This window comes from Papio anubis, chromosome 5, assembly GCF_008728515.1.
Source record: "Papio anubis isolate 15944 chromosome 5, Panubis1.0, whole genome shotgun sequence".
NCBI lineage: Eukaryota > Metazoa > Chordata > Mammalia > Primates > Cercopithecidae > Papio > Papio anubis.
The window spans coordinates 93651156-93672308 of record NC_044980.1 but is presented as its reverse complement, the minus strand read 5'-3'; the positions used below and the strand labels follow the sequence as shown (position 1 = coordinate 93672308).

The 21153-nt window shown below is 39.6% G+C and overlaps 1 long non-coding RNA gene across 1 annotated transcript; it reads right to left on the bottom strand.

Moving 5' to 3' along the window:
* Positions 1 to 364: 364 nt before the first annotated feature.
* On the bottom strand, positions 365 to 10096 carry LOC116274936. The gene is made up of 3 exons (XR_004183781.1): positions 9490 to 10096; positions 5234 to 5333; positions 365 to 1110 (listed from the first exon to the last, which is right to left on the bottom strand). It is a non-coding gene; the product is annotated as an uncharacterized LOC116274936 (long non-coding RNA).
* Between the last annotated feature and the right edge of the window lie 11057 nt (positions 10097 to 21153).

Sequence of the window (21153 nt, the reverse complement as noted above, 5' to 3'; positions counted from 1 at the left end):
GCTTGTTAAGTCAAAATCAGGACCCTGGTTGGAAAAAAAAATATGAGTCTGACACATGGGCTGATGCTTCTCAACTTATTGAATTCCTGGATTCTCCTGAGCCACATTTAATGTGTTCAAGAGCAACATAGGACTAATGACTATTGACTTGGACAGGACAGCCCAAAACATTCCTTCTTCGATAAATTGTGGAGGGACCTTCACAGTCAACATTCAGGCTACATCTATATGGGAAAGAGCCCCAGGGCTACAGGCCTGGTCTGGTCCTAGCTCCTTTGCTCATTTGCTGTGAAATTTCTGATTTTCATCATCTGTTACCTGGAGAGAATAATAATGCCCTCATAGAGTCTGACACTTAGATATGATAAGATACCATGATTAATAGAAAATAATCTTAGCAGTGAGAAGAATTGTGTGATGTGCTGAGTGGACTAGATATTGGGAATGGTGTAAAGGAACTAGTTTCTCATAACAAATAGAATACAGAAAACTTAACATATACATTAACATTTATTCATAATAAAATAGAATACATAATCCTTGTTTTTCTGTAATAATTTTACCACATGTTTACATTATTAAATGATATGTAGCTCATTTTGCATGACTTTAAGCTCAACAAAAGTGGATGTTTGTAGGCCATATTGATGTTGATACAAGTAGCACTATTTGATACATTTTTACTACTATTTTGTATTTCATTTTATGAATATAAATTTTAAAATTATTTTGGTTGAGATACTTAAATGAAAGAATCATTAGACAATATCCTGCCCTCAGCTTTCCAGATGTAAAGTCAGTTTCTCTGCATGTGTCAAGATGCATTCCAGTGCACACCTGTATGTCTCAAGTCAAAAAGTTCTGTTAATTACAGGTTGATTCTCTAGGTAAACATTTTCTCTCACCACAAACACGTAATTCCATTTTCTCCAAAGGAAGCAGGGTATCACAAGGAGAAGGTGCACTCAGGGTGATTTGGACTCTTAGTGTATTAAATGATAGCTATTATGGATCTAAATGTACTTTTCTGTTAATCTTTGCTCATCAACGCTTCAAGAACTTCTTTTTTTGTCTCTTTAATCACATTTCTTGATGCTTAAACTTCATAGGCTGTAGGGAAAAGAAAGAATTATTTTTCTCACCCATTATTAGGTCATGGCTGAGACCCCTTTAACAAGAGGCAAATAAATAAGGGAAAAGCATATTAACTTCTTTAATATACTTTCCACATGACACAGGAGGCTTCATAAGAAAATGAAGCCAGAAAGAAACAGGGAAACCTGTGTGTTCTTATGCTTAGGTTTGATAAAGAGTGGGCAGTGACGGGGAACTATGATTGGACAAATGGGGCATGAACCAATAGTGTTAAACTGGGGGGATTTTAGAAAGACCTGTTTGGATCCTTATCTGTGTTTTTCTGTGTCTTCAGACATAAGAATGTTCCTTATTTCTAGGTATAGGAGGGTACCTTTTAAATAAGGGTTTTTATAACCTGCCACAGGGAAAATGGTAAGAGAAAGTCACAGAATGGTCTTCCTAGATTTTGCGGTCAGCTTCAGGGAAGAAGTACAAGGGAAGGTGACAGTGACCTTCCTTCTGCTTCTATATTGTCAAATACCAATATGCCATAGTTTGGGGTAGCATGTCCTGGGCCCCATCAGGGCTAAACAGTGTATTCTAGCCATACTATATTTTGTTAGTTTCCTATGTGCATTGTCCTCTTTCTATTATCTCTGGTTTATTACTTTTAGTTAGAGTATATGATATCCCATTTTCACTACATATTATCTGGGTAGTATCTATATCACTTGGTTCTCATCTCAATCATGAATCTACATTCCCCCATCACAGCACCATCCAAATTTTATTATTATTACTTGTTTGTCTATTGATTTCATAAAATTATCAAAATAATAGAGACAAATTTTATTTTATCAGTTCAACCTGTTATTAATAGAGGCCTCTCACAGTACCTAGCACATAGTAGGTCCTTTATAGTATTAAATGAATGAATTATTTAATTACTGTGTTTTAATCAATTTCAAAGCACATATATTTTAACATCTCTGAAATCAGAGTGCTGCTTGTGTCTCAGGATCCTTAGGGCATCACTTTTCCAGGTGGAAAACCTCTGTGGCCCGTGGTGCCTATGCCCAAGTTTTGCTCAGGCCCACTGGACTTATCCCACCCACTTGGTCTTGCAGGCTGCACTTGGCTTGCACTATCAGCCTGGATCCCACACCTGCCAAGGGCTAGCCAGGTGCAGAGTGGTGAGGGGTGGGTGAACGAATGCAGGGTCTGGCCACTGTGCACAGCCAGGCACACTGGCTGTGGTGGGGCAGGCAGCTCCAGGTGCTGGCACAGCTGTTGGTTCTGTGCGAGACCAAAGCTAGAGTAGACATACTCTACACCAGCATACACAAGAGGCTTCTGTTGTGGGCACCAGCATCTGGTTAAAGGGAACACAATGGTGCCCGAAATCTCAGAGATGCCAGGAAATGCAGAGCCCCAAAGAGTGTTACACTGTGTTACAGACTTAGGTCGGGGAGCCTAGAATTATGGGCTCCCAGAAAGGCCTCAGCTCTTCTCTCCTTTTCATTGCCTGAAGCATAGAAAATCGGGGTGGGAGGGGGTGTTTCAGCCCTGTTTGTGTTACAGCTCTTTCAGTCCCACCATTAGGTGGGTCTCAAATCCTTATCCTATGTCCAGGAAAAATTAAGTATATGGACACCTGCAGGATAAGCAAGGTAGAGAGGAGCTTTATTGAGCGACAGAACAGCTCTCAGAAGACCCACATCGGGTAGCAACTTTCTACAGGCAGATCATCCTGATGAGTCCAGGAGACTTGAAGTGGGTAGCTTTTTCCCACAGCTGATAGTCCCAACATTTGTTGGAGTCTAGCTAAGTCTGGGGTTTTTATGGGCTCAGAAAGGAGGAAGTGCCTGCTGATTGTTCCATGGGCAGCCATGTGTGGGCCTGGAAAAACACCACAAGTTCTCACTCTGGGCCGTGGTAGACTCCACGCACAACTGACAGCCTGGCCCCCAGGCTTTGGGTTATCCCTGGCTTGATCATGGGGTTTCATCATGGACCTGTCCCTTTCAGCCCAGGATACTGTCTTCTTCCTGCTGCTATCAACATGCCATCCATGGTGCCCAGGCTGTTCATGACAAGGGGTGCCTATAGGCCCATGCCAAGCTGCCCTTAGTGTCCCCTTAGCCTCCCTTCTGTGCTCATTGGCACCCAAAGTCCAGAGCAGGCTGAAGCAGCAGGGCCATGGAGTGTCAGGGCACCCTGAATGTGTCAGGGCACATATCTGGCTGGGTTGTGACAGCACCTGGGCTCAGCCTCCACTTTGCTCTGAAATTGGAGCAGGAGGAGGGAAGAGTGGGAACAGGCACTTCCAAGACCTTTGGGGAAGTAGGGCTTCCCAGGACCCTAAAAGTGCAGGGATGCCCAGGTCCAGAGCTGTCTCTGGGTTGCTGCAGCTGCACTAGGAAATGTAGAGCTCTCAACCCACCAACTCAGTAGGGAGTGAGGCTCCTGCCCCATTGACTCCATGGAGCACACAGCCCTGGCTCTGACTCCCCCACTGTAACTGGCTGCTCCTGAGGGGCCGCCGCCATCACTTGTCTATACGGACCTTGTAACTGCGTCAGTACACAGAGGCCCCAGCCAGCAGTGCCTAGTTATAAAATCCAGACTTCTAGGGCTCAGAGGGCAGGAAGTGCTGGTCTTCTTGTTCTGAGCTGTTGCTGCTAAGTTAGTACTCCCTCTCCTTGGTCTCTAGATTTTCCTCAAGGGTCAGACTCCAGTTAGCCAACCCCAGTTCTGGCTGTGGGAGAAAAATACCTGGATGGTCACAGATATTGGCCTTCACACCCCTCTTTACCCCACTCTTGTCATCAGCCTACTGCACAAATTAGCCCGCCTTGAGATTTTCAAAATGATTGTCAAGGTGAGAAAAACATCTAGGTCTTCTGAGTCCAATTTAGACCTCACGTACATTGTTTTCATTCACATGTTCTTCACGACATGTTCATACTCCTCAATGCATTTTGACAATATGGACAGTTACGAGACAAAATACAATAAAACCCCTCTTTCTTGGCTCGGGGAGGAAGCTGAAGTTACAGGGATTAGACTTGTTTTGAAATGCCCAAAAAGAGTAGCTGTCCAATGAATCTTAATATTAAGAGAAAATGTATATATCAAAGTAGTGAAAAATTTTAAGGTAATATACCCCCTTTGTCTTCTCACTCAGACATAGATTCAGTCTTAAGAGTGGCCCAACAGAATTTGCAGCACTTTGACACACTCACATGCTGCTTTTTCTCCTTCCCCTCCAGTCCACTGGTTTCCCTGCTGTTGTGACATGTCAGTCATGATTCTGCCTCAGAGCCTTTGCTCTGATGAACTCTCTCCTCAGTGTTCCTTCTACTTGTGGATATCTCAGGGTTCACTACTTCTTCGTCTTCTTCCCTCATACTTCACATTCTCAGTGGGCTTTCCTAGCTACATTATATTAAAGTTAAACACACCTCCCTTTCTTGCTTGATTTTTTCTCCTAACACTCATCACTATTGGGTATCTATACATTACTTACTTCTTTTTCATTGGCTATTTTTCTTTACTAGAATGTTAGCTTTGAGAAGGCAGGAAGTCTTGATCTTAGTCTCTGCATTATCCTTGGCATTTTAAACATTATCTGATATATAATAGGTGCTCAAAAACTAGTTTTTGAGAGAAAGAAAGATTTTCAAAACATTTGAAGACTCAGGACAAGCATGATATTCAGGTCCATAATTTTGACAGTTGATAAAGGGATTAAAGTGGAAAACATATCTAATTCAACAAGCCCATTCTCCATGACTAAACTTATTAATTTTATACATTGAAATTCCGGGCAACATTCATTCCAAAAGTATCTAAGCCTTCAATTAAAATATGTTGGATTCATCCATTGTATTTTCAAAAATGTCTGATACTGTGATCACAACCACAAATTAAATTCAAAGAATCATTCATTTATTCACTTATTCATTATTTTAATGTAGGGTTATAAAATGGCTCATCTGTGTTAAAGATTCTTAACGGCCTCATGGTACCAACTAGTCAGTTTGACTTATCATGAGTCACCTTAGCAAGCAAAACAATAAACAACAAATACAGACTTTCTGGTCTTAGGTTCCAGAACTTCAGCACACAAACAAGACAAATGAATTTTGGTTACCTGAGCAGAGTCTATTTTGTCTTCTTTCATATTGTCAGATATGCTTCTCTAAGGACCTTTTCGACATAGGAGTCTTCTAACTTTTTTACCAGGCATTCTACTAAAGGATAGAAGAGAAGTATGCCTCTCAGATTGGCAGAAAGTGTGCTGTGCTTCACAGCTTACACATGTATACAAGCCAGTGTCCACACTGATGGTTTTGGCTAGTTCCTTTTCTAACTTTAATTATATTATTATGATTCTTAAGTTTTTACTATGGAAGCTCTCCCTGTGTTTTCAAGTAACATGGATACATGTAAACATTTTCAATCAGGTCCAGTTATGAACATAATCTCCATAGCACAACGGAATTTAAGTTAGAGTGGTGTCTTGGAGTAAGGAAAAATAAAAGGTAAGAAAGATAAATGAAAATTTCTTTTTAATGTTTTCTGAGAAACTCTTTGTTCAGACAGGATTCACTTTCAGGGAGGCTCCAGTAGGTTTTGAGGGAGGGTCTGACAAAGTTTCCGGTGAGTGAAGAACAGTTAAAATTTAATCAAGCGTATTCAGGCATCCCTGGCTGGATTCTAAGTGGTTGCGTAAATCATTAAAAGAAGGAAGGCAGCGGTAGAGATAGTGGGTAGATTTTAGTACAATAAGTAAGTGCTAGATAAGCATATCTATATTGCAGACAGATTTGTTTCACCAATTTACAAAAATCTTTAAAAAGCTAAGTAGCATACAATTTCATTAAGACTTTCACTTAAGAGTATGGATAAAAAGTGGACGGGAGCGGAGGCTCATGCCTGTAATCCCAGCACTTTGGGAGGCCGAGGCAGGTGGATCACGAGGTCAGGAGATCGACACCATCCTGGCTAACAAGGTGAAACCCCGTCTCTACTGAAAACACAAAAATTAGCCGGGCGTGGTGGCCGGTACCTGTAGTCCCAGCTACTCGGGAGGCTGAGAATGGCGTGAACCCAGGAGGCGGAGCTTGCAGTGAGCGGAGATCATCCCGCCACTGCACTCCAGGCTGGGCGACAGAGTGAGACTCCGTCTCAGAAAAAAAAAAAAAAAAAACAAAAAAAAACAAAGGATAAAAAGCACTTATACAAATCAGTTCTTTAAGCTTACTTTTCCATTTGCACATGGAATTCATTCACAGTAAGGTGATTATACAATGATACACATAAAAAGTAAAATCTTCCATTTCAGTAGATGGAATTTTAATTACTACCAGCTAGACTGAGATGCTGCTCTAGTTCAGGAGGTTAAGAAATCAGTGCAATGCTGTTTATGTTCTCCACAACATATGATGCAGCAGTCATGTCTTTCTATTATCTATTGTTTCGGAAAGTGATTATGCCAGGAGCTATGCAGCTTGGGGGAAAAAACTGAAATGCCCCCATCTATTTCTAATGAAGATTAAGAGAATCTTCTGTCATGTTGACTCCATTTAGGCATAAAATTGCAATTATTTTGACATTAAATTCTCATTATTGTATTTCCCTTGTGTGATCTTTTTATAGATATTTGTGGAAATGCTGACTGACAACAATCTTTTGTTAAATACTATTCCCTTGTCTAGTTTTCTTTCTTACCTCAATATTCATTCCTCCCAACACTAACTCCACCCTCTTATCTGTTATGACCTTTGAAATTTCTTTTTTTTTTTTTTTTTTTTTGAGACGGAGTCTCGCTCTGTCGCCCAGACTGGAGTGCAGTGGCCGGATCTCAGCTCACTGCAAGCTCCGCCTCCCGGGTTTACGCTATTCTCCTGCCTCAGCCTCCCGAGTAGCTGGGACTACAGGCGCCAGCCACCTCGCCCGGCTAGTTTTTTTTTTGTATTTTTTAGTAGAGACGGGGTTTCAGCGTGTTAGCCAGGATGGTCTCGATCTCCTGACCTCGTGATCCGCCCGTCTCGGCCTCCCAAAGTGCTAGGATTACAGGCTTGAGCCACCGCGCCCGGCCGAAATTTCTTTTTTTTAAATTATACTTTAACTTCTAGGGTACATGTGCACAACGTGCAAGTTTGTTACATTGTATACATGTGCCATGTTGGTGTGCTACACCCATTAACTCGTCATTTACATTAGGTATATCTCCTAATGCTATTCCTCCCCCTTCCCCCCACCCCAGGACAGGCCCCAGTGTGTGATGTTCCCCTTCCTGTGTCCAAGTGTTCTCATTGTTCAATTCTCACCTATGAGTGAGAACATGCAGTGTTTGGTTTTTCTGCTCTTGCGATCGTTTGCTCAGAGTGATGGTTTCCAGCTTTATCCATGTCCCTACAGAGGACATGAACTCATCCTTTTTTATGGCTGCATAGTATTCCATGGTGTATATGTGCCACATTTTCTTAATTCAATCTATCATTGATGGGCATTTGGGTTGGTTCCAAGTCTTTGCTATTGTGAATAGTGCTGCAATAAACATACATGTGTATGTGTCTTTACAGCAGCATGATTTATAATCCTTTGGGTATATACCCAGTAATGGGATGACTGGGTCAAATGGTATTTCTGGTTCTAGATCCATGAGGAATCGTCATACTGTCTTCCACAATGGTTGAACTAGTTTACAGTCCCACCAACAGTGTAGAAGTGTTCCTATTTCTCCACATCCTCTCCAGCACTTATTGTTTCCTGACTTTTTAATGATCACCATTCTAACTGGTGTGAGATGGTGTCTCATTGTGGTTTTGATTTGCATTTCTCTGATGCAGCCAACAGACACATGAAAAATTATTCATCATCACTGACCTTTGAAATTTCTGTAGGAAAGAACTAAAAACGAAAAGAAGCATACAATTATTATTTCCCCACTGGTTTATGTAAGAAGAAAAACAAAGACAAGAAGCAATTAGTAAAATTATTCTCACACTAAATAGGTTTCTGAGAGCCCATTTCAGATGTGGGGAGGCTGCAGCGACAGCAGGAAGAAACATTTGCAGTGCTCTGTAATTCTGAGCCCTGGCAGCTGTAGCATCAGGGTTTTCTGTTCAGTTCCCTGGCAGCTGGAATGTGGTCTGAGGTCTCAGATACAGACAGACCAACCCAACCTCTAACCTTCAGTTAACATAACCTCTGAAGCCACTACCTAAGTGCTACAGGTGGCCCCTGGAGCAGTTAAGGTCACCTTTCTAATAATGTCCTGAGAGCTTGCTCTTTTCTGCTGCAGACAATCCCCCTGAACTTTTCTGTCCTTTCCTCTGCGGAAAAGCTGACAGGCACAACCTTGGACAATGGCACCTTAAAGGAGGCATGCTGACTTCATTGTCTCTTTTAAGTGTCCCTTTTGAAGTGAAGGAAGTCAGTCCATAGTAATCATTATAGCTCCCTCTAGGATGGCACTGCAAGGTCAGCTCTGCACAGGAGTCCTGCACTGGAGCACGAGAATAAGATAAGAATATCTGACTTCAAACCTCCTGGCGATTTTCATTAAAAGATAAATCTCCCTCAATCTATTTTGAGACTGGGTTTTTTATAATACAATAATAAAAGGGTCAGTGTAAAAAAGACTTCACTTCATCTACCATATTTTTTCTGCTGCTCGATCTACTCTATAAATGCATTTAGCAAGTCTAAAGGCAATTGGAAAGTGTGTAGAATGTGGTAGCTTTGCAGCCAGGTGAAATATTGCTCAATCAGGTTAGAAAATTCAAGATCTGACTCTCCCAGAGTGAGTGTCTTTGTTCATTTCTGAGAACACAGCAAAAGTCATCGTACTCTCCATCTGAGTCCGTTCGTGTGAAGTGACAACATGATCGAGGGTTGCATTGTGTGAAAACACAATGAGCAGCAGCATGTCACCTACTATTTCAAAACTATACTTCAGAGCACCTGAGAGTCTGAGAGATACTGACTAGGGGATTTTAGTGATTGCCTTCAGTGGGCAATGTGTCTTAGAACACACTGCTTATCCATGCTCTAGGGTTAGAGTGTTTCTTGCAGAAGGTCTTCTGCTGCATAGAGTCAAGTCAAAAGATACAGTCATATAGGAAGGGTGCGATTATCCCTGATGGGATAACCAAGAGGCCACACATTTCCTGGAATGACATATAAAACGTGACAGCATTTTAAAATGGATTAATTTCTAATATTTTAAAATACTTTAATCTGTAGGAAATACAATTGTGATTAAAATTATTGTACGATAAAGCACTGGATTTGAACTAAAGAAAGATTTGTTGTTATGATAATGGTATCAATAACACTAGAAGATGAATAGCCTCAAATGCAATCATTAACATATTTCAGGTCTAAGGGACCGTTTACCTTTTCATCTCTGTCTCACATAATTTAATTTTCTTCTATTTTCATGAATTTTTGAATTATTTCTTCTTTCTACTTTTCTTCCATATGAATTCCAGTATTCAAAAGATATGTTTTCTCATGCATCCATATGTTCCTTAAACTCCTATAAAGGTTTATATTAAGTCAATTATAAGCTTATTACAGGCATATCTGATTTTGTTGCACTTCATTTTATTGCATTGTGTGATACTGAATTATTTTACAAATTGAAGGTGAGTGACAACCTTGTATGGAATGAAACCGTGGGCACCATTTTTCCAATAGCATATACTCACTTCATGTTTCTATGTCAAATTTTGGCAATTCTTGCACTATTTCAAACTTATCATTATATTTGTTATGGTGATTTGTGATCAGTGATCTTTGATGTAACTATTATAATTGTTTTGGGGCACCAAAAACTGCACCACGTAAGAAAGCAAGTGTAGTTGATAAATGTTGTGATGCAGTATATATTTTCACTGCTCCACTTAATGGTTGTTCCCCAGCTTTTCTCTCTCTCCTCTGGCTTCACTATTCCCTGAGCCACAACAATATTGAAATTAGGCCAATTAATAACCCTACAATAGGCCGGGCATGGTGACTCACGCCTGTAATCCCAACACTTTGGGAGGCCGAGGCGGGAATATCATGAAGTCAGGAGATCGAGACCATCCTGGCTAACCCGGTGAAACCCCGTCTCTACTAAAAAATACAAAAAACTAGCGGGCGGAGGTGGCGGGCGCCTGTAGTCCCAGCTACTCAGGAGACTGAGGCAGGAGAATGGTGTGAACCCGGGAGGCAGAGTTTGCAGTGAGCCGAGATCGTGCCACTGCATTCCAGCCTGGACGACACAGCGAGACTCCATCTCCAAAAAATAAATAAATAAATAAAAAATAACCCTACAATGACTTCTGAGTGTTGAAGTGAAAAGAAGAGTTTCAGATGTTTCACTCTAAGTCAAAAGCCACAAATGATTAAACTGAGGAAGGCATGTCAAAAGCCGAGATAAGCTGAAAGCTATGTCTCACACACCAAACAATTAGCCAAGTTGTGAATGCAAAGGAAAAGTTATTGAAGGAAATTAAAAGTGCTACTCCAGTGAACACATAAATGATAAGAAAGCAAAACAGCTTTATTGAGTATAGGGAGAAAGTTTGTATGGTCTGGATAGAAGATCAAACCAGCCACAACATTCTCTTAAGTCAAAGCCTAATCCAACCCAAGGCCCTAACTCTCTTCAACTCTGTAAAAGATGTGAGGAAGTTGCAGAAGGAAAGACGGAAGACAGCAGAGGTTGCTTTAGGAAAAAAGCCATCTCTATAATACACAAGTGCAAGATGAAGTAACAAGTATGAACATATAAGCTGCAGCAAGTTATCCAGAAGCTCTTACTAAGATAATTGATGAAGGTAGTTGTACTAAACAACAGCTTTACAATGTAGATATAATAGTATTCTATTGATAGAAGTTGCTATCTAGGACTTCAATCGCTAGAGAGGAGAAATCAATGCCTGGCTTTAAGGTTTGTAAAAACAGGCTTTCTTGTTAGGATCAAATACAGCTTGTGACTTAAAGTTGAAGCCAGTGCTCATTTACCATTCTAAAAATCCAACAGCCCTTGAGAATGATGCTAAATCTACTCTGCCTGTGCTCTATAAATGGAGCACTGAAGTCTGGTTGCCAGCACATCTGTTTACAGCATGGTTCACTAATTCTTTTTTCTTTTTTTTTTCTTTCTTTCTTTTTTTTTTTTTTTTTTTTTTTTTGAGACAAGGTCTTGCTCTGTTGCCCAGGCCAGGTGTGAAATTGGCTCACTGCAACCTCTGTGTCCCAGGCTCAAGCAATCCTCCTACCTCAGCCTTCAGAGTAGCTGGGACTACAGTCACATGTCACCATACTCAGCTAATTTTTGTATTTTTTTGTAGACATGAGGTTTTACCATGTTGCCCAGGCTCGAACTCCTGGGCTCAAGCAATCTGCCTGCCTCAGCCTTTTCCCAAAGGACTGGGATTACAGGTATGAGCCATTGTGCCTAGCCAGTTTGCTAAATATATATATTTTTAATTTTTATTATACTTTAACTTCTGGGATACATGTAGAGAACATGTACGTTTGTTATACAGGTATACATGTGCCATGGTGGTTTGCTGCACCCATCAACCCGTCACCTACATTAGGTATTTCTTCTAACGCTACCCTTTCCCTAGCCCCCGACCCCCTGACCAGTCCTGGTGTGTGATGTTCACCTCTCTGCATCCATGTGTTCTCATTGTTCAACTTCCACTTATGAGTGAGAACATGCAGTGTTTGGCTTTCTATTCTTGTGTTAGTTTGCTGAGAATGATGGTTTCCAGTTTCATCCATCTCCCTGCAATGGACATGAATGCATCCTTTTTTATGGCTGCATAGTACTCCATGGTATACAGGTGCTACATTTTCTTTACCCACTCTATCATTCATGGGCATTTGGGTTGGTTCCAAGTCTTTGCTATTGTGAACAGTGCTGCAATAAACATACGTGTGCACGTGTCTTTATAGTAGAATGATTTATAATCCTTTGGGTATATACCCAGTAATGGGATTGCTGGGCCAAATGGTATTTCTGGTTCTAGATCCTTGAGGAATCACCACATTGTCTTCCACAATGGTTGAACTAATTTACACTCCCACTAACAGTGTAAAAGTGTTCCTATTTTTCCACATCTGTTGTTTCCTGACTTTTTAATGATTGCCATTCTAACTGGCATCAGAAGGTATCTCATTGTGGCTTTAATTTGCATTTCTGTGATGACCAGTGATGATGAGCTTTTTTTCATATGTTTGTTGGCCGCATAAATGTCTTCTTTTGAGAAGTGTCTGTTCATATCCTTCGCCCACTTTTTGATGGGGTTGTTTGATTTTTTCTTGTAAATTTGTTTAAGTTCCTTGTAGATGCTAGTTATTAGCCCTTTGGCAGATGGATAGATTGCAGAAATGTTCTCCCATTCTGTAAGTTGCCTGTTCACTCTGATGATAGTTTCTTTTGTTGTGAAGAAGCTCTTTAGTTTAATTAGATCCCATTTGTCAATTTTGGCTTTTGTTGCCATTGCTTTTTGTGTTTTAGTCATGAAGTCTTTGGCCATGCCTGTGTCCTGAATGGTATTGCCTTGGTTTTCTTCTTGGGAGTTTATGGTTTTAGGTCTTACATTTAAGTCTGTAATCCATCTTCAGTTAATTTTTATATAAGGTGTAAGGAAGGGGTCCAATTTCAGTTTTCTGTGTATGACTAGCCTGTTTTCCCAACACCATTTATTAAATAGGGAATCATTTCCCCATTTCTTGTTTTTGTCAGGTTTGTCAAAGGTCAGATGGTTGCAGATGTGTGGTGTTTTTTCTGAGGCCTCTGTTCTGTTCCATTGGTCTATATGTCTGTTTTGGTACCAGTACTCTTTTGGTTACTATAGCTTTGTAGTATAGTTTGAAGTCAGGTAGTGTGATTCATCCAGCTTTGTTATTTTTGCTTAGGATTGTCTTGGTTATGTGGGCTCTTTTTTGGTTCCATATGAAATTTAAAGAAGTTTTTTCTAATTCTGTGAAGAAAGTCAACAGTAACTTGAGGGGATAGCATTGATTCTATAAATTACTTTGGGCAGTATGGCCATTTTCACGATATTGAGTCTTCCTATCCATGAACATGGAATGTTTTTCCATTTGTTTGTGTCCTCTCTTATTTCCTTGAGCAGTGCTTTGTAGCTCTCCTTGAAGAGGTCCTTCACATCCGTTGTAAGTTGGATTTCTAGGTATCTTATTCTCTTTGTAGCAATTGTGAATGGGAGTTCCCTCATGATTTGACTCTCTATTATTGGTTAATAGAAATGCTTGTGATTTTCACACATTGATTTTGTATCCTGAGACTTTGCTGAAGTTGCTCATCAGCTTAAGGAGATTTTGGGCTGAGACAATGGGTTTTCTAAATATACAATTATGTCATCTGCAAACAGAGACAATTTGACTTCCTCTCTTCCTATTTGAATACCCTTTATTTCTTTCTCTTGCCTGATTGCCCTAGCCAGAACTTCCAATACTATGTTGAATAGGAGTGGTGAGTGAGGGCATCCCTGTCTTGTGCCAGTTTTCAAAGGGAATGCTTCCAGTTTTTGCTCATTCAGTATAATATTGGCTGTGGGTTTGCCATAAATAGCTCTTATGATTTTGAGATACGTTCCATCAATATCTAGTTTATTGAGAGTTTTGAGCATGAAGGGGTGTTGAATTTTGTCAAAGACCTTTTCTGTATCTATTGAGATAATTGTGTGGTTTTTGTCGTTGGTTCTGTTTATGTGATGGATTACGTTTATTGATTTATGTGGAACCAGTCTTGCATCCCTGGGGTGAAGCCCATTTGATTATGTTGGATAAGCTTTTTGATATGCTGCTGGGTTTGGTTTACTAGCAATTTTTTAGCCCACTATTGAGACCTACTGCTCAGGGGGAAAATTATTTTAAAATATCACTGCTCACACCTATAATCCTAGCATTTTAGGAGGCTGACTGGGAGGATCATTTGAGCCCAGGAGTTCAAGATCAGCCTGAGCAACATAATGAGACTCCTTCCCTAGAAGACAAATTTAAAAAATTAGCCAGGCATGGTGGCACATGCCTGTAGTCCCAACTACTTGGCAGGATGAGACAAGAGGATGGGTGGAACTCAGGAGTTCAAGGCTAGAATAAATTGTGATCATGTTGTACTCCAACCTGGGCAACATAGCAAGACCTTGTCTCAAAAATCGTACATATTACTGCTTGTTAAAAATTCATCTTGTCACCAAAGAGCTCTGATGGAGATATACAAGATTAATGTTTTTATGCTGCCAACACAACCGCTGTTCCACAGCCTGTGAATCAAATGGTAATTTTGACTTTCAAGTTTTATTAGTTAAGAAATACATTTTGTAAACCTATAGCTTCCATAGACAGCGACTCCTCTAATGGCTTTGGGCAGAGCAAATTGAAAACTTTCTGGAAAGGATTCACCATTTTAGATGTCATTAAGAACACTCATGATTCATAGGAAGTCAAATTATCAGCATTAATAGGGGTTTGAAAGAAGTTGATTTAAACTTTCATGAATAATTTTGAGGGGTTCAAGACTTCAGTGGAGGAAGTAAGTGCAAACGTGACGAAAATAGCAAGAGAAATAGAACTAAAAGTGGGGCGTGAAGATATGACTGAATTGTTACAATCTCCTGATAATCTGTTAACAGAAGAGAAGTTGTTTCTTATGGATAAGCAAAGAAAGCAAAGATGCAGTCTACTCCCAGTGAAGATGCTGGGAACATTGTTGAAATGACAACAAAGGATTTGGATTATCATTTAAATGTAGCCAATAAAGCAGTGGCAGGTTTAGAGAGGATATTCTCTAAATTTCAAATTTAGAAGTTCTACTGTTGGATAAAATGCTACCACGCAAAATAACATGCTAATGAGAAATGTTACATGAAAGGAAGAGTCAAATGTGGCTTTATTGTCACCTTATTTTAAGAAATTGCCACAGCCACACCAACCTTCAGGACCCATCACCCTGATTAACCAGAAGTCATTAGCACAGAGAAAAGACCTCCCCTGGACCCCACACCAAGTAAAAGATTAGGACTCGCAGAAGGCTCAGATAATCATTAGCATTTTTAGCACAGTATTTTTAAAGTAAGGTATACACATTTTTAAAGACATAATGCTGTTTCACACGTAATAGACTACAGCAGTGGTCTCCAAACTTTTTGGCACCAGGGACTAGTTTCATGTAAGAAAATTTTTTCACGGACGGGGTGGGGAGTGGCTGATGGTAGGGTGGTGACGAAACTGTTTCACCTCAGAATATGCGGCATTGGAATATCATAAGGAGCGAACAACCTAGATCCCTCGAATGTACAGTTCACAATAAGTTTATGCTCCTGTGAGAATCTAATGCTGTTACTGATCCGACGGGAGGCAGAGCCCAGATGATGATGCTTGCTTGCCTGCTGCTCACCTCCTGATGTGCAGCCCAGTTCCTAACAGGTCACTGATCGATACCAGTCCCAGGCCCAGGGGTTGGGGCACCCCAGACAACAGGATAGCCTATTAAGTAAAAGTAGTGTACACATAACTTTTATATGCACTAGAAAACCAGAAAATTTGTGTGACTCACTTTATTGTGGTGATTTGAAGCCACACCTGCAACATCTCCAAGGTAAGTCTATATTTTTAACAGGACATTTTTTTTTCTCTGAGTGACAACTTCTAGTGGTATCTGCTGTCGGAATTTTGTGGCCCAATTTACAAGGAACGTCTCACAGTGCACTTCCCTTAAAGCCATCGCAAGGAGACAGGCCATCATGAGTCAATTGCTACACTGCAGGTATAGACCAAATCAGATCAGATGCTGACACCAAACTAAACATTTTAATATACAAAACTCCATCTTTGCTCTGAGAAGACCCCTAAAATCAAAAAGATTTATTCATTTTTTATCAAAGTTTAATTTTGGACTTGATGAATATCAACCACATACAGGATTCACTGCTAGGCACTAAATCCAGGTAAGCTACTCTCTTTCACCTCTTCTCATGCTATATATTCTCTATGGGCAATCTCTTCCATTTGTGTGGTTTTAGTGGTGGCCTCTTTATACCTATACCTTTACAATCTGATGGTTCAGTGCAAACCAGTCTCCTCACTGAAGACTCATAGGAACAACTGCCTACTGGCAAATGTAACATATTCAAAGCTAAATATTTTACCCCATTTCTATCCCTTTCCCTCTTTTAATGTTTCCATCTTAAATGGCATAATCATCCACCCAACCGAAATATAGAGCCATCTATTTTCTTCAGTCCTTCCAGATAATGAAATACCATTCACTAAAACTTTTAATACCTCCTAAATATATAGATTTTTCTCTAGTCACTTTGCCACTGTTGTAGTTCATGATACTATAATTTTTCTCCAAATAATGACAAGATTTTTTATGATGGTCTTCCTGACCCCACAATCTGTTCTCGCATAAAGGCAGATACAAAGACAAAGCTGATTATACCTATGCTTTGCTTTTAACAACCATCAACCTTCTGAAAAATTCAGCCCTACTTGATTTGCCTTGAAAAATTCTACATTATCTGACTCCCAACTGAGATGGGGCAATATCTTTCCCACCTCAGTTTGTTCTTTCATTCATAAAGCTATTCCTACATTTCTAAGATTTAGTTCCTAGACAGAACCAAATTCACTGTTACCTCCATATACTATTTATTATTTTTCTATGTTTCTGCCTTATCTCTTAATACTGTTTATTATTTTTCTATGTTCTTGACCTATCTCTTTAATTTGACATACCCTTGTTCATCACTCAAGACTCAGTCTAAACATCACCCTCCGTGTGATACATTCCATTCCCTCCTAGAGTACTTTGTAAACTTCTAGGGTGTTTTTTAGCTAGATAATGGACAGGAAATGATCACACAATCCTCTTTTTGTGTCAAAATCATACCCAAATCATACTTTCAAATCACCTTAAAGATTTCTTGTAAGTAACAAAAAGAACATAATTTCTTTCAATTACCGGAAGCTAACTTTCTTCTATGTGTAATGCTAAGTGCTTTGCATGCACTTTAATTAGTCCTTATAGCATGTACTAGTATCATCTCATTTTACTTCTGAAAGATCTGAGGCCACATTAGTGAAAAGTGAAACAGGAACTTAAAGGCAGGAAGTTTGACTCCTAAGGTTACACTAGGCTCACAAGTTAGCTGTGCTCACTCACAGTCTGTCTACAAAATAGCGCAAACATAGGAGAGAATAGTTGTTGTGATCGCAAAAGTCAGGAGTCACTCAGAAAAAGGAAGAGTTGTAGGAAATTGGGAGTCTGTGAAAATAACAAAGAAGACAGTGAAGATGAACCCCTCACTTACTAGATTACCAAAAGCTCAGAGTGAATGCAGCCTGAGAGAACTTCCATGGTAGCTAATCCCTGAGGTGGCCCTCACCTCTCGTTTTTACCTTCAGATATTCTTGGATAGAGACTGGCTGTAAGTGTGCAGATCCCGTTTTTGTCACAGAAATTGAGCAATTTCTCAACATGACCGGAGTGGCACAGTGGTAAGGGACATTGCTTATGTGGTAAAAATAGATCCATAGTAGACACAAGCAAGAGCACTCACCCTCACCTCCACCCTGACATGCACTTTCAATCAGGAAATGGCCTCCCTTGAGCTACTTCTCCCAACAACAATAAAATATAAAGCCATAAACAACACCAGAGGCCAAGCCAGAACTTACTGATGACTCCAGGCAAAACCTCTCCCAAACACCCTGACTAATTTAGGTATATATACATTATGATCTAACACATATGACACCATCAATTCACTCTTGTGGCCTGTGCAGGCGGATCGCCCCTAGATAGGCTGCCCACTAATGACAGAGCAACAGCATAGAAACACTAACACCTCTGAATGTACTGACTACTTTTTTAACATAATGAAAATTCATGAAACGTGTATGATTTGGCCATTGAGAATACACTGAACTTCCCAGACATATTCACAGTTCCAGAAATATCAACTAGTCTGGACTCATTTACAGCCCTTACTGCACCCTAATACTTAGATCGATTCCATCTGTTCTGTCCCAGCATCCCATGGGCAATGAGTTAAGGAGGAGGCGCTTAGGTCATTCAGAATTCCCAGCAGGCCATGTTACACCTTCATGGTTTTACTAGATTTAACAGTAGTGGTTTTTATTGAACATTTCAGTCATTGAACCCACTACCCACCTATTAATCACAAGAAAGCTATGCCTTATGTCACAAATACTGATATCTATTTAATCACTTCTGAACGCAGTCTGCGAATTTCTATAATATGTACTGTTAAACATGTCATCTATGTTGAACCTTACGTAATACACTAAATGATACATAAAAATTGACTGTACCTCCGAGTATTTCATTAGGGTATTTTTTAAAGAATTTATTTATATCTTCCACATCAGAATTTTATTCCAAACAATTTTTTCAAGATTTCTTTTTTTTTTTTTTTTTTTTTTTTTTGAGATGGAGTCTCGCTCTGTCGCCCAGGCTGGAGTACAGTGGCCGGATCTCAGCTCACTGCAAGCTCCGCCTCCCGGGTTCTCGCCATTCTCCTGCCTCAGCCTACCGAGTAGCTGGGACTACAGGCGCCCGCCACCTCGCCTGGCTAGTTTTTTTGTATTTTTTTAGTAGAGACGGGGTTTCACGGTGTTAGCCAGGATGGTCTCGATCTCCTGACCTCGTGATCCACCCGTCTCGGCCTCCCAAAGTGCTGGGATTACAGGCTTGAGCCACCGCGCCCCGCCTTCAAGATTTCTATAACTGGATTCATAAAAAGCTATATCTGATGCAGATTTGTAATAGTCAACATTAAAATAGAGCATATTAGGGATTTATTAGTAGTTATTTAGACCTGCCAAGCAGTATCTTTTATCCTGGAGACAATTTGTTATTGTTGAATTTGACATGTTAGTTCTGCATTCCTAGTGTAATGTCAGGTATATAATAGCCAAAAGCATTTGTTAAATGATTAAATGAAGCAATGGTTCCTCTCTCTGGCAGTTTCTACTCCAGAAACTAGGGGATTTCAGGCATATGGCATCTCTTTTTGAGCCTTAAATTTCTCATCTGTTAAATGCGTATATATGAAAGCACATTAGCGTTCCAAGATATTGCTACTTTATAAATTAAATTCTACTCCAGATGAGAATACGAAACAATGGAAACACGAAAACAGTACCATAGTAATAACACTAAAACGTTAGAGATAAGATTGAACATTGTGGGAGGTAATATTGCAGACAAGACTGAATTTTAAGAGACGTGAACTTGTTTTCAAACCCCTGCTCTGTTACTGAGTAGCTAGGGGACTTCAGGCATATGGCATCTCTTTTTGAGCCTTAAATTTCTCATCTGTAAAATGGGTATATATGAAAGCACATTAGCTTTCCAAGATATTGCTACTTTATACATTAAAATAAAAGTTGAGGGCCAGTAGAAATCCCAAAAACGTTTGAAGAATTGGACCATAAACTGAGATTTTAAGAATGAGTCGAATTTCAGATAAATGAAGAGAAAGGAAACGGAGACTGAGTGTAGTTGCAATAAAGAAAGCAGAGTAGAGAAGAAAAAAAGTGCTTATATGAAGAGAATTGTTAAGCTTTGTGATCATATGGGGAAATATTAAAGTAGCTTTGATTAAATCAGTGGTGATGGTTGTATTGTGTTGTGGGTGTGGATAAGTCAAAGATAACGTCCATGTTTCTAATTTGTGAAACAATATAGAGAGTGATATAATTCACTGAGGCAAAGGACACCAGAAGATAATCAGTTTGAAGAGCGATAAATCAAGAACCCTGTATGTGGTAAGTTGAACTGCTGTAACTTTTTTGTGTTAATGTTTAATTATTAAAGAATGAGTTGAATATTGAATGTAGTGATCTGGAGCGTAGAGGTTTGAATTACAGAGGTGGTTGCTATTCAAGGGGGAGAGTCTGGAAGCAAATTCACCAAGGAAAAGATATTCTCCAAGACCAACATGATCAGAATAGGCTGGAAGCCAGAAATATTACACAGGATACACATGTAAAGCTTACAGATGGGGAGCTGAAATTTTAACTGGAACCAAGAGAGATCTGCTGCCAAATAAATGAACTGAGAACTGTTTAACTTAGTAGCAACATTTAAAGCCATAGGAGTATATACAATGTATAAGAGAGAAAGCATAGAAGGGGAACAGAAACTTGACAGAGGGCCCCATTTATGGAGCGGAGGGCAGAAGAGAAGCTGAAACAGGAAATGAAGACAGCGTGAGTCATTGGGGAGCAAAACTTTAAAATGCAACTTCAGAAGAATCAAAGGAAGATAGTTTTAAGATCCGCCCAATGGACATTTAAAAAGTACTTCAGAGAAACCAAAGAAAAGAGCTTAGATATAACCCATGAAATTAACAATTTTATCACACTTGAAGCCAGTGATGGAGTCTATAGTCAATTTGTAAATAATGTGGGAAGTCTATAGATATTTCTCAAAACCTTTACTGGTGGTTTTCCCAAGGATCCAAATTCTTCCTACTAAACAGTATGTCTTTATCTCTGGGATCAACATGAGAATATCAGAAAAACAAAATATTCTCTTTTAACATTTGTCATAATAATGTATATGCATGACAATATGTTATAAGCATGTACATTAGTTATACATGTTACCAGTTATTTGAATTACATTAAATTTATCACCTCCATTTCCAGGTGGATATTTTAAGGCCAAGGAAATGTCAAATGACTTGTCTTTTATTCTGGTAAATCAGAGAAAATGGGCCTATCACTTAATATTAACAGCACTTGGAATGCCTTCCAATTTATTTAAATGAAGGTCTTCATTTTCTGTGCATTTTTATATAATTTATTTTAAAATAACTTATAGCAAGGGAAAATTGTGATTTATTAGGAATCATCAGGACTTAATTCAGGCTGATATAACAGAATACTATAGACTGGGTGGCTTAAACAACAAACTTTTCTTTTTTTTTTGAGATGGAGTCTTACTCTATTACCCAGGCTGGAGTGCAGTGATGTGATCTCAGCTCACCACAACCTCCG